This window comes from Delphinus delphis, chromosome 19, assembly GCF_949987515.2.
Source record: "Delphinus delphis chromosome 19, mDelDel1.2, whole genome shotgun sequence".
NCBI lineage: Eukaryota > Metazoa > Chordata > Mammalia > Artiodactyla > Delphinidae > Delphinus > Delphinus delphis.
Genome location: NC_082701.1, coordinates 16,116,270 through 16,126,839, shown reverse-complemented (window position 1 = coordinate 16,126,839; position 10,570 = coordinate 16,116,270). Strand labels below are relative to the sequence as shown.

The 10,570-nt window shown below is 47.3% G+C and overlaps 1 long non-coding RNA gene across 1 annotated transcript; it reads left to right on the top strand.

Annotated features, from left to right (window-relative positions):
* Window positions 1–5,559: 5,559 nt before the first annotated feature.
* LOC132415364 (uncharacterized) lies at window positions 5,560–9,033 on the top strand. Its single transcript, XR_009517130.2, has 3 exons — window positions 5,560–5,756; window positions 5,889–5,957; window positions 8,938–9,033. It is a non-coding gene; the product is annotated as an uncharacterized lncRNA (long non-coding RNA).
* Window positions 9,034–10,570: the final 1,537 nt, after the last annotated feature.

Here is a 10,570-nt window from a genome sequence, read left to right as displayed (position 1 = left end):
GCACGGGCTTCAGTAGTTGTGGCTCACGGGCTCAGTAGTTGTGGCTCACGGGCTCTGTAGAGCGCAGGCTCGGTAGTTATGGTGCATGGGCTTAGTTGCTCTGCAGTGTGTGGGATCTTCCTGAACCAGGGCTCAAACCCATTTACACTGCATTGGCAGGCAGATTCTTAACCACTGCGCCACCAGGGAAGTCCCAAGACTCAGGTTTTATACCTAGCTGCAAAGCACAAGGTAGGTGCTGGGAAGATGGAATAAAAACTGTTCCTGTTGTTATGAATGCTTTAGAGATGCTGAGGGAAGGTCTTTAGCGGATCATTTAATATATCTGTTCTTCATTTCAAAGGACAAATGAAATACCATTCCAGCACTTCAAGCACAAGTTGTTCCAGGCTCACCTTGTACTTTCTCTGCCCCAGTCTGAACCAGCTATTTCCCCCAAGGAGTTCTAGTTTCTTTTACTAGAGCAAGGTATTTAGAAACCAAGCCAAGGGTGCTCATTGCTATTGTGGTGCCTATTCCCAGGCCCCCTCAGTGGATGGAGCTCAGGGATATATGTATATGTATACATACATGCATCTGTATTTCTGTACTTAAATATATATTGAGGGCTTCCCTGGTGGCGCAGTAGTTGAGAGTCTGCCTGCTGATGCAGGGGACACGGGTTCGTGCCCCGGTCCGGGAAGATCCCACATGCCATGGAGCAGCTGGGCCCGTGAGCCATGGCCGCTGAGCCTGTGCTCCACAATGGGCAAGGCCCCGACAGTGAGAGGCCCGCGTATCGCAAAAAAAAAAATACATATATATATGTTGAAAACCAGTTCAAACCAGTACCTTTGATTCCAATCCAACACCACAGGATTTATTCTAGTTTTTATTCTTTCTCTCTGTACTTGTTCTCTTTTCCAACAATCCCAAATGCCCACAATCCTCAACATATTGGGATAATCCAGTCATATGTAACCATTCTTTTGTCACCACACATGGATGCCCTCTCACCTCTTGGGCTCTTTGACACCCTCTCCAAGCCACTGTTTCCATCATTACCTCACCTAGTCACCCTCCTCACCCAGACACCCTCCTGCCCTGGATTCAGCACCCCACAGAGCCACCACAACCCCTCTGCCCCTGCACTAACACCTACCTTGCTTGGTGTCACCTGTTTTAAAAGGTAGGAGTAAAGGAGCGCCCATCTTTTCCATTGTAATGAATTTATTTAAAATGAAAACACTGGGGCTTTCCTGGTGGCGCAGTGGTTAGGAATCCGCCTGCCAATGCAGGGGACACGGGTTCAAGCCATGGTCCGGGAAGATCCCACATGTTGTGGAGCAACTAAGCCCGTGCACCACAACTACTGAGCCTGCGCTCTAGAGCCCACGAGCCACAACTACTGAGCCCACGAGCCACAACTACTGAGCCCACGTGCCACAACTACTGAAGCCCATGTGCCTAGAGCCCATGCTCCACAACAAGAGAAGCCACTGCAATGAGAAGTCTGTGCACCGCAATGAATAGTAGCCCCCGCTCGCTGCAACTAGCGAAAGACTACACGCAGCAACGAAGACCCAGTGCAGCCAAAAATAAATAAATTTTAAAAATAAAATGAAAACACTGAGTCACTGGAATGTATTTCATTTGTCTTTTGAAATGAAGAACAGCTTTATTAAATGATCCACTAAAGACCTTCCTTGCAGAAGTCCGCAAGGCTGTGATAGACTTCACCTCAGAGGTCACCTACGCCCAGCCAGCTGAGGGGGCATCTCCAACAAGGTCTCCATCCATGCAGCAGTGACGGGACTCCCAGTAGAGGAGGTGGTCTGCCTCAGTGCTCGCATCAACACCACTCGCTACAAGCTGATGGTGGCAGATACTGTGATTGAGAAATTTGCTTCAATTAAGAGTGAAATTGAAAAACTGAAGATGAACAAGGACCACTTAGAGAAGGTTTTACAAGGTGGGTCAGCAAAAGCCAAAGAATTAGCATATCCCATGTGCCGGGAGATGAAAAAATTGGTGGGACTTCTATAAGAAGTTTCAACTAGTCACAAAAAGGCTTTTCTATCTTTTGGTCTGTGCACTCCAGTAAAGGCAGCTTTCCTCACAAGAGAAAAATTATAGTTTGGGGACACTTAATTTGGTACACCTGATCATTGGCTTCATTTGATGAATAATGATTTGTAGCTTTCAAAAACAGAACAAGAAAACCTTCCTTTGGCGTCGCTGAAGCATTTCAAAGCAACAGGAACAATTTTTATTCCATCATCCTAGTACCTGCCTTGTGCTTTGGGCTTAGGTATAAAAGTTGAGCCTTTTCCTCCCCCTCTCCCGCTCCCTGTACCTTTCTGCCACCTGCCAAGCTCTCTGACTCTTTATCTGTCAAGCTAACTTGAACTCTGTAAGGGACTTTGCATAATTTTTCAGCCTTGGAATCACTAATGGGGGGCAGAGGACAATTAAATATGGTTAGGGTAGATTAAAGTATGACCTCAGTGCCACTCAAAAAAATACAGACTGCCTGGACTATAAGTCTGACTCCAGTCTGACTCGATACTCTTTTTTTTGAATTTTATTTTATCTACTTTTTTATACAGCAGGTTCTTATTATCTATTTTACACATATTAGTGTATATATGTCAATCCCAATCTCCCAATTCATGCCACTACCCCCCACCCCACCCCACCCCACCCCGCCACTTTCCCCCCTTCGTGTCCATACGTTTGTTCTCTACGTCTGTCTGACTCAATACTCTTAAAGAAGAAAAATGCTTGTGTTGGCTGGGAAGGTAGCTCCACATGTGAAACTGCTCAGGAAGTTGTGTGGTTTAGATTGGAGTCTAGTAGAGAAGTGTTTCTGAAACTGATCTTCTTAAGTGGTGTTAATTTGGCTGAGGAGATAAATTCAACGTTGTTTGAAACATGAGGGACAGTTTAATTTGAGACAGATGCACCAGAGCTATTAGAAGCCGTGTTCCTGAAGGTGGTGCCCAGGGTCAGGGTGTAACACTGTCACCTGGAGACCATGGGTTCTTACACCTCAGAAGTGATTCATCGCCCGATTTTGTGTGCTTCATCTTGAACCTGCCCTCTGCTAATGCTGTCAAATCTATGCAGTGGGTCCACTACCTGCCTTCGTGTGAGTTCATACTCTCTTGGCTCTGACTAGGAAATTAGGGCCTTGGAGACTTAGTAGGAAAAGGAAAATCTAATGTACTAAGACATCCTGCTTTCCTCTAATTGATTCCTATCTTTGATTAAAGACGTTACTTTAGTAATAGTAGGGGGTTCTATCTGTGGCTTAAAAGATGAACTCAGGACAAACCGCTTCTTTCACTCTGTTCACAAAGGCCTTTTTTTGGTTTGTGGCTGCAGCTGCTATTTTCAGTGCCGGGCTGCATCGATGCGTTGCACATTTTTATATGCTTCTTAATTTGGCGTGCAGGTTGATTTGGGAGCCTGGGTTGAGAGGTGGGAGGAGTGCTGGTGATGAATTTTGCAAGTAAAAACACCAAAATGGTGTGTCACAGCCACCTCACTTTACTCCAGTGAATTTCTAGGTGCAAGATTGGATATCGATTGTCTCTTGACTGTAGTCAGTGGACTGTACTACATGACCAGGTTACAGGACAAACAGCCACAGTCAGATTCCATGCTCCAGTGGGGGCCCTGAGACACAGTAGCCAGTAACCTTGACCAAGGGCTCAAACTTGGCATCTTCACCCTGAGGTAAGTCCCAAATTGCATTCATTCATTCATCCCCCACCTTCCTTTCTCCATTAAAACTTAAAATATCCAGGAATTCCCTGGTGGTCCAGTGGTTAGGACTCCATGCTTTCACTGCTGAGGTCCCAGGTTCAATCCCTAATTGGGGAACTAAGCCCACGGCGCAGCAAAAAAAAAAAAAAAAAAAAAAATCCTTAGAAGGAGCCACACTTTAAACACTTCCACGGGGAGGAGCAGGACTGGAGAAAGCCCTCATGTCCTGTGCCGCCAGTGAGCCCCCCATGCCCTGCTCAACCTTGCTTCCCATTGCTCAGCATTTATTGGGTGATTAAGGCTGACACTCAGTGGAGCTCAGGAAATGATGAATTCCTTGGGGGAACTTTGTATTCTCAGCACTTAGCCAGCACCTGGCCCACGGTCGTGCACGATGCATGAGGACTGAATGACTAAATAGCTTTTTTCTGCCATGCCCCCACCCCCGACAACAGACATGCATTGGCACACAGTTTGTATTTAACTTCAGAAGACCGTGGTGTACAGGACTGTGGTTGCAAGTATCAGCAGCTCAAGCTGGCTTAAGGGAGAAAACAGAAGGTAGGAGGACACAGAGTGTCTCATGGACGCCCAGGCAGAAAGGTAGAGGGGCCTCAGGAGCCCTGGGAAGTGTGTACTCACCAGCACTCCCCAGTCTGGCCAAGGACCTTCCCTGCTCCTTGGTCCACTTGTAGGAGGCGACCATCAACCCTAAGGCTTGATATCTCTGTAATATGAGTGTGTTTCTCTGTGTGTGTGTGTGTGTGTGTGTGTGTGTGTGTGTGTGCACGCGCACACACAGTTAGGAGTAAGCAGTTGCCAGAATGGGTTTACAGACCAAGCAGAGTCCCCAAAAGGCATCCACAGAGCACCCTTTATGTGACATCTGGGCACCACCATTATTTACTTGATCTTTTAAAATTACTTACATTCTTAAATTTATTTTTAAAGGAAACTTTATATCACTGTGATAAATGTAAAATAAGTATTTGTCCTGAACAAAAGTATTTTTAAAAAATAAATACAATGAAAACAAGAGAATAATATAAGTTCTATCTGGATCCCATTGCTGGTCAAATGCTGTGAGCCCCAGGCCTGGAAACACCGCAGTGGACAGAGCAGAGTCACAGCTCTCTCGGAGCTCACACTTAAATGGGGCGATTCCAACAGTAAACCTATAAAACATGAGTCAGGTGGGCATATGCCAGGAAGAATCGAGCAGGGTAGGGAGGATAGCGAGGTGACAGGGAGCAGGGGAAAGGGCCCTCTGAGGTGGGGTGGGCAGAGAAGATCTCCTGGAGGAGGTGACATTTTTCATGGGATGTGTGGAGGCAGGGCCTTCAAGGCAGAAGGAACGGCCACTGCAAAGGCCTAAGGATCTTGGTAGACTCCACCCCACGGCATGGGCAACACTGCATCACAAATAGTAGCTTAGGGGACCATTGCTCACTCTTGTAATAAAAGTATCTGCCTTTAGCACCTTTTAATAAGCATATTACTGGGAGTTCGCTGGTGGTCCAGTGGTTAAGACTCCACCTTCCAATGCAGGGGACTCAGGTTCGATCCCTGGTCGGGGAACTAAGATCACACATGCCGTGGGGCAACTAAGCCTGCCTGCTCTACAGCCCGCGTGCCGCAACTACCGATTAATTTAAAAAACTAATTAATAAGAGTATTACCCAAGTGCACTAAGAAATTAGAGAGAATGATTACTTGTCTCCATCAGACCCTCAGGTCCAGGATCTGGATTCTTCTCGGTTCATTTAGGGACAATTAAAATTATGAAGGCAGCCCAACTCACGAGAGTCTCTTATATAAACCAGGATTATTGATCTGTGATCTGAGGCATACCTGACAAGCCAAGGGGATCTCCCCAGGAAAGGAAGCTGCTTGAGAAACTGAAGATCAGAAGTTGATTGCTAAGAATACACCAGAGCCTCAGAGTCAGTGGCACAAAGAGAGGCTTCTGTCAAGCCGTGGCTGTCCCGAATCCCCTGTCTGCACGGGTGAGGCAACCACTGAGCAGATCTGTAGTAACACTACCTGGCATTTGTTTAGACCTTAATACTCTAAAAAGGCTTTTCATATGTTTAATCCTCACAGCACCCCTGTGAAGTATAATTATCTCCTTTTTACAGATGAGGAAATCTGAAGTTCGGGGAGAATAAATGGTTTACCAAGGTCAGAGGACTAGTGTTAATCATAAGGTAATTAGCCTAAGATTAAGGAGGGGTGGTTTGATATAAATGATATTTGACATAATATAGGGGGTTAAACATTCTTGGCTCCAACCAACTGTGCCTGCCCGGGAACATGTCACACCTGCTCAGAGGTTAACCCTATTGTGAGGAGGAGAGATTCCCGGGCCCCATCTGCCCCAGATCTCCCAAGGGAAAGAAGAACACTGCAACTGTCAGAAGTGTAATCAAAAGTCCATGAAATCAGCTACATAAATTATGTTGGTTTTGCAACATTGTACAGTTTGCTACATTTTCATCAAAATAGAAAATTTTAACCCACCACCTTTACCCTGTGTCCTGTGGCCCTGCCTGCGAGGTGAGGCTCAGCCTGGGGTGAAAGGAGGACCTGGATTCCGTGCCTCATCTTCCCAAGGGTCTCCACTGGGTTGGGGCCAGTGTCATGGACCGTGTCCTGTTGAGTGGCACCATGCTCGGTGCTCAGAAGGGCCCTCACCAGGTTCAATGCTCTGCTGTCACCATCTTGAAATTCTTAACAATTTTTTAACAAGGGCCCCGATCCTGCTGCTGCTTCTTCCTTGCTACTTTTCCTCCCTCTTTCTCCTTCCCCAGGAAAAAGGGGTCTTCTCTTCCCATCTTGTCAGCTGGTCCTTGGTGGCCCTAGGTTGGGCCTTTCACCCAGGGCAGGACCCCCTGCCTGCCTTGGCTCTTTCTGCCTTTCCAAGCCCCTCCCCCCCATCAGGAGGGCCTTCCAGGCATACCAAGCCTGGACCTGCACAGCTCACTGCTCCTGCTGGAAGGGCCCTGCACGCACCCTATCTCCTCACAGCCGCTACCATCTCCTCATTCAGGGCTCAGCTGCAACATCCCCCCTCTGAGACTCCTTTCCCACCAACAACCTTGACCAGTGTCACCGCCACTCCTCAGAGCCCTCCTGTGCCCTCACTCACGCCACATTATGAGGCTTTATTGTATTCCTGACACCTGGAACTATTATTTGTTTACTGTCTGCCTCCTGCCTCTAGACTATAAGCTCCTTGGGTTCAAGAGACTTTGTCAACTTTGTGCACAGTTGTATCCTCAGTACCTACAATGGTGTCCTGCACATAGTTGGTGCTCAATAAATACTTACTGTGTGGGTGAGTGCACAGAGGTGCTGGTTCCACAGAGAGATCAGGCATCAAAGTGAGGAAAGTCAAGTTCTGGCATCTAATCCAGCAGGAAATAGTGGGGCTGGAGATGGAAGCCCAAGCTGGTAGCCCAGGGCCTGTGGACAGAAGTTGCCCTGTAAATGTTTCTCAGGAGCCAGGCATACCTGGGAAAGAGTAGGGAGTAAGAGCCCACAAGAGAGCAAAGCTGCTCATCTCCCCAAGGGAAGGGGCCCACTCAGGGTGGTTTCATGGTACAGAGATTGCAACAGAGTGAGCAAGCTGATCCACTCTGAATCTTTAAATGCCACCAACCCTTGGATAATTCCCAAATCTATGTCACGAGCTAGGGATCTCACCTGATCCTTGAACTAGTTTATCTAAATACCTCCTGATGTCTCTCTCCCCTAGAAGGCCCTCAGGCACCTCAAACTCTGTCTGTCTGTCCAAAGCAACTCATAAGAGCACAGACCAGGATGGAAATCCTGGAGTCACTAATTCATTTGTGCTCTGCATCATCTTGGCTCAGTTACCAGATTCCTCTCAGTTTCCTCAACTGTCAGTCAGGTATGAACAATAATAATCACCCAGCAGCCCAAGCGGCTCCCATAACTCCATCCTAACTCCTTGAGGGGACAGCATTGAGAGCCAGCCTCTGTGGGCTATTATGTATTTATAAGGCTAGTTTGCACAAGGCACGCTTTATCGTATGTTGTGTATTTAGCAGTTATATAGATGGTATGTCCCTTGGCAACTTTTGCCTAGAGAGAATAACCATGTGTCCCTGAGTCTTGATAAGATTGTAGCAAGAAGCATTAATCTACATCTTCTCTCAAGTCTCAAAGAACAGTTAAGAGGAGATAAAACCTTCGAGCTTTCAGTGAGTTTCAGGTTGTTGCCCTCAGCCAGAGTCAGCTTCTTCATGAGGCACAGGGCACAATCTCCTCTACAGTGCATTGACTTGGGCCCACAATACTTTTCAGGGGCCCTTGAAAACGTTTTAATTTGATTTATTTTAAAACCAGAAGAGGGGAATCCCCTGGTTTTCCAGTGGTTAGGACTTCGCGCTTTTACTGGAGGGCCCAGGTTCAATCCCTGCTCTGGGAACTAAGATCCCACAAGCCCGCAAGCCGCCTGGTGCAGCCAAAGATTAAAAAAGAAAAATTTTAGTAAATTAAAAAAAAAAACAAGGAAAAAATGAATAGTTGGAAATGAATATATGATAATGAAGGCAGCCTAGGTTATGTTTGTTTTTATACCAATACATTTATTAAAAAAAAAAATTGGCGGCTTCCCTGGTGGTGCAGTGGTTGAGAGTCTGCCTGCTGATGCAGGGGACACGGGTTCATGCCCCGGTCCGGGAAGATCCCACATGCCGCGGAGCGGCTGGGCCCGTGAGCCATGGCCGCTGAGCCTGCGTGTCCGGAGCCTGTGCTCTGCAATGGGAGAGGCCACAACAGTGAGAGGCCCGCGTACCGCAAAAAAAAAAAAATTTTAATGAATGGAGGAAAGGGCTCATGAAATCAAAAGTGCCCAGAGCCCATGAAAGTCACAGTGTGACTAGGCCCCTCAGGTGGCATCAGCCTCCCAGATGGAGGGGCAGAGTTGATGGAGGTAGATGTGAGTGAACCCCTCACTCTACCTTCCCCCTCTGCCCAGCCCACACTGTGTCTCAGGGAAACATCTGTGGAGAGAATTGTTGTGTAAAGTCTTTAGCATTTCTGTATGCATATAGGGCAGTCTAACTGTTTGAGCAAAGTCTCAGTGGGTCAGGAATTTGGGACGGTGGCATCCGTGGCATCGAGGGAAAACATCCAGGCTTTTTACATTTATTTGTACAGAAATGACTTCCATAAATGGCATTTTCCTGGAGCACAGAAGAGCAGGACTTCTCGGGAGGATGTTACAGAGCAGGTAACCCTTGGGCAGGGTCTTGGAAGATGAGTTTACCAAGTGGATGGGGATGGGATGATGGTGTCCAGCCAAAGAAATGGAATTTCACAAAGACCCATTTATGGGGGAAGAGCAGCAAATGGACAGGATCATGGCTGTTCTGGAAGGATGGTACATGGGACAGTTCTCTGAGAAAGAAATGGAAAATTTTATGGGAGCTAACCTGAGGATTATAACCCTGGAGACAGTCTTTCAGAAAACTCTGAGGACTGTTCCATCAGTTAGAGGTCAAAGCACAGTTATATAAGCTTTTGAGACAAAGGGTTTACATCAAATGATGTAGTATTGACAGTTGACACAATCCAGACCTACACGTGCACAGTGAGTAGTGGGTCATGGGTCATTGTGGCCCCCTACAAGATTAAGAAGGAAGGTTATTGCTTAAGAAGGTCTGGTTGATGCGGATGCACACTACACACTAAAGGGGAGCGAGGAGGCCCAAACAGGCAAAGAAAAATTTTGTTTAAATTTTTCTCGTCTTGCCATAGAATATGAATTTTACTTCATCAATGCCATAATTAGGGCTTCAATCCAGAGAAGAAGGAAGAGACTTCAGGGTATGGAAGGAGAGCCTCCCAGTTTGAGCCACCCACGGCCATCCTGTGGGGCCATCTAGCAGCCAGATACAAATCTGAAACCAAGAAATTGGTGGGAAAGGATTTCAGTTAGGGAATCACCCGCATAAACGTGGTGGTTGGTTGAAGCCATTGCAGTGGGTGATATCTCAGTGAGAGCCGAAAAAAAAAAAAAATGGGAGAAAGAATCCAGATATACAATGAAAAAGCAGAAGCGGTGGAAGGTGAGGAACCATTCAAGGTTCATGGCTGGAGATTGACCAGGGAGGCGACAACAGAGCCGATGGAGGCTAACAGTGGTTGTCCTCAGCTGGTGTAATCCTGTTTTTTTTCCCCCTTGTTATTTTCTGTATTTTTTTAACTCTTTTATCAGTAAGTATATATTGCCCTTTTTGGCTAAAATAGACATTTTGGAAAAATAAAAGGGGTAGTTCCCAATAGGTTAAGCGCTGCTGAGAGGCCGAGTGCACTGAAGGCTGAGCAGACTTAGAGACATTGCCCACCTTCTTCCCGCAAAACCGCTCCCCTGCCCCAAACCTCCAACCCCCAGGGGAACCAGTGCAACTCCTGGCAGCCGTGTTTTCCTCCCAGGGACCTGTTCTTGGCCACAGATGATTGGACAAGGGTGTTCATGTGATACCAGCTAAGCCAATCAGAGCCCTCCCCAGGAGATTGCCTGGAGAGGGCGGCGTGAGCTTAGAGCCGGGGCAATCTCCAACAGGCAGGCCGACCTTGAGACCCAGGCTAAGGGCGTAGCAGCCAGAGGGGAGAGCCTGTAGAAACAAAAGGCCCGAGGGGGTAAAGCCTGGGTATTTAAGGAACTAAGTGGAGGCCAGGATAGGGTCACCGGAAAGAATGGTGGAGTAGGTTGGAGAAAGCCAGGACTAGACCACCAAGGGCCTCAGAAACCCCGCTGAGTTGGGGGTTTTCTCATTACAAGGAGAAG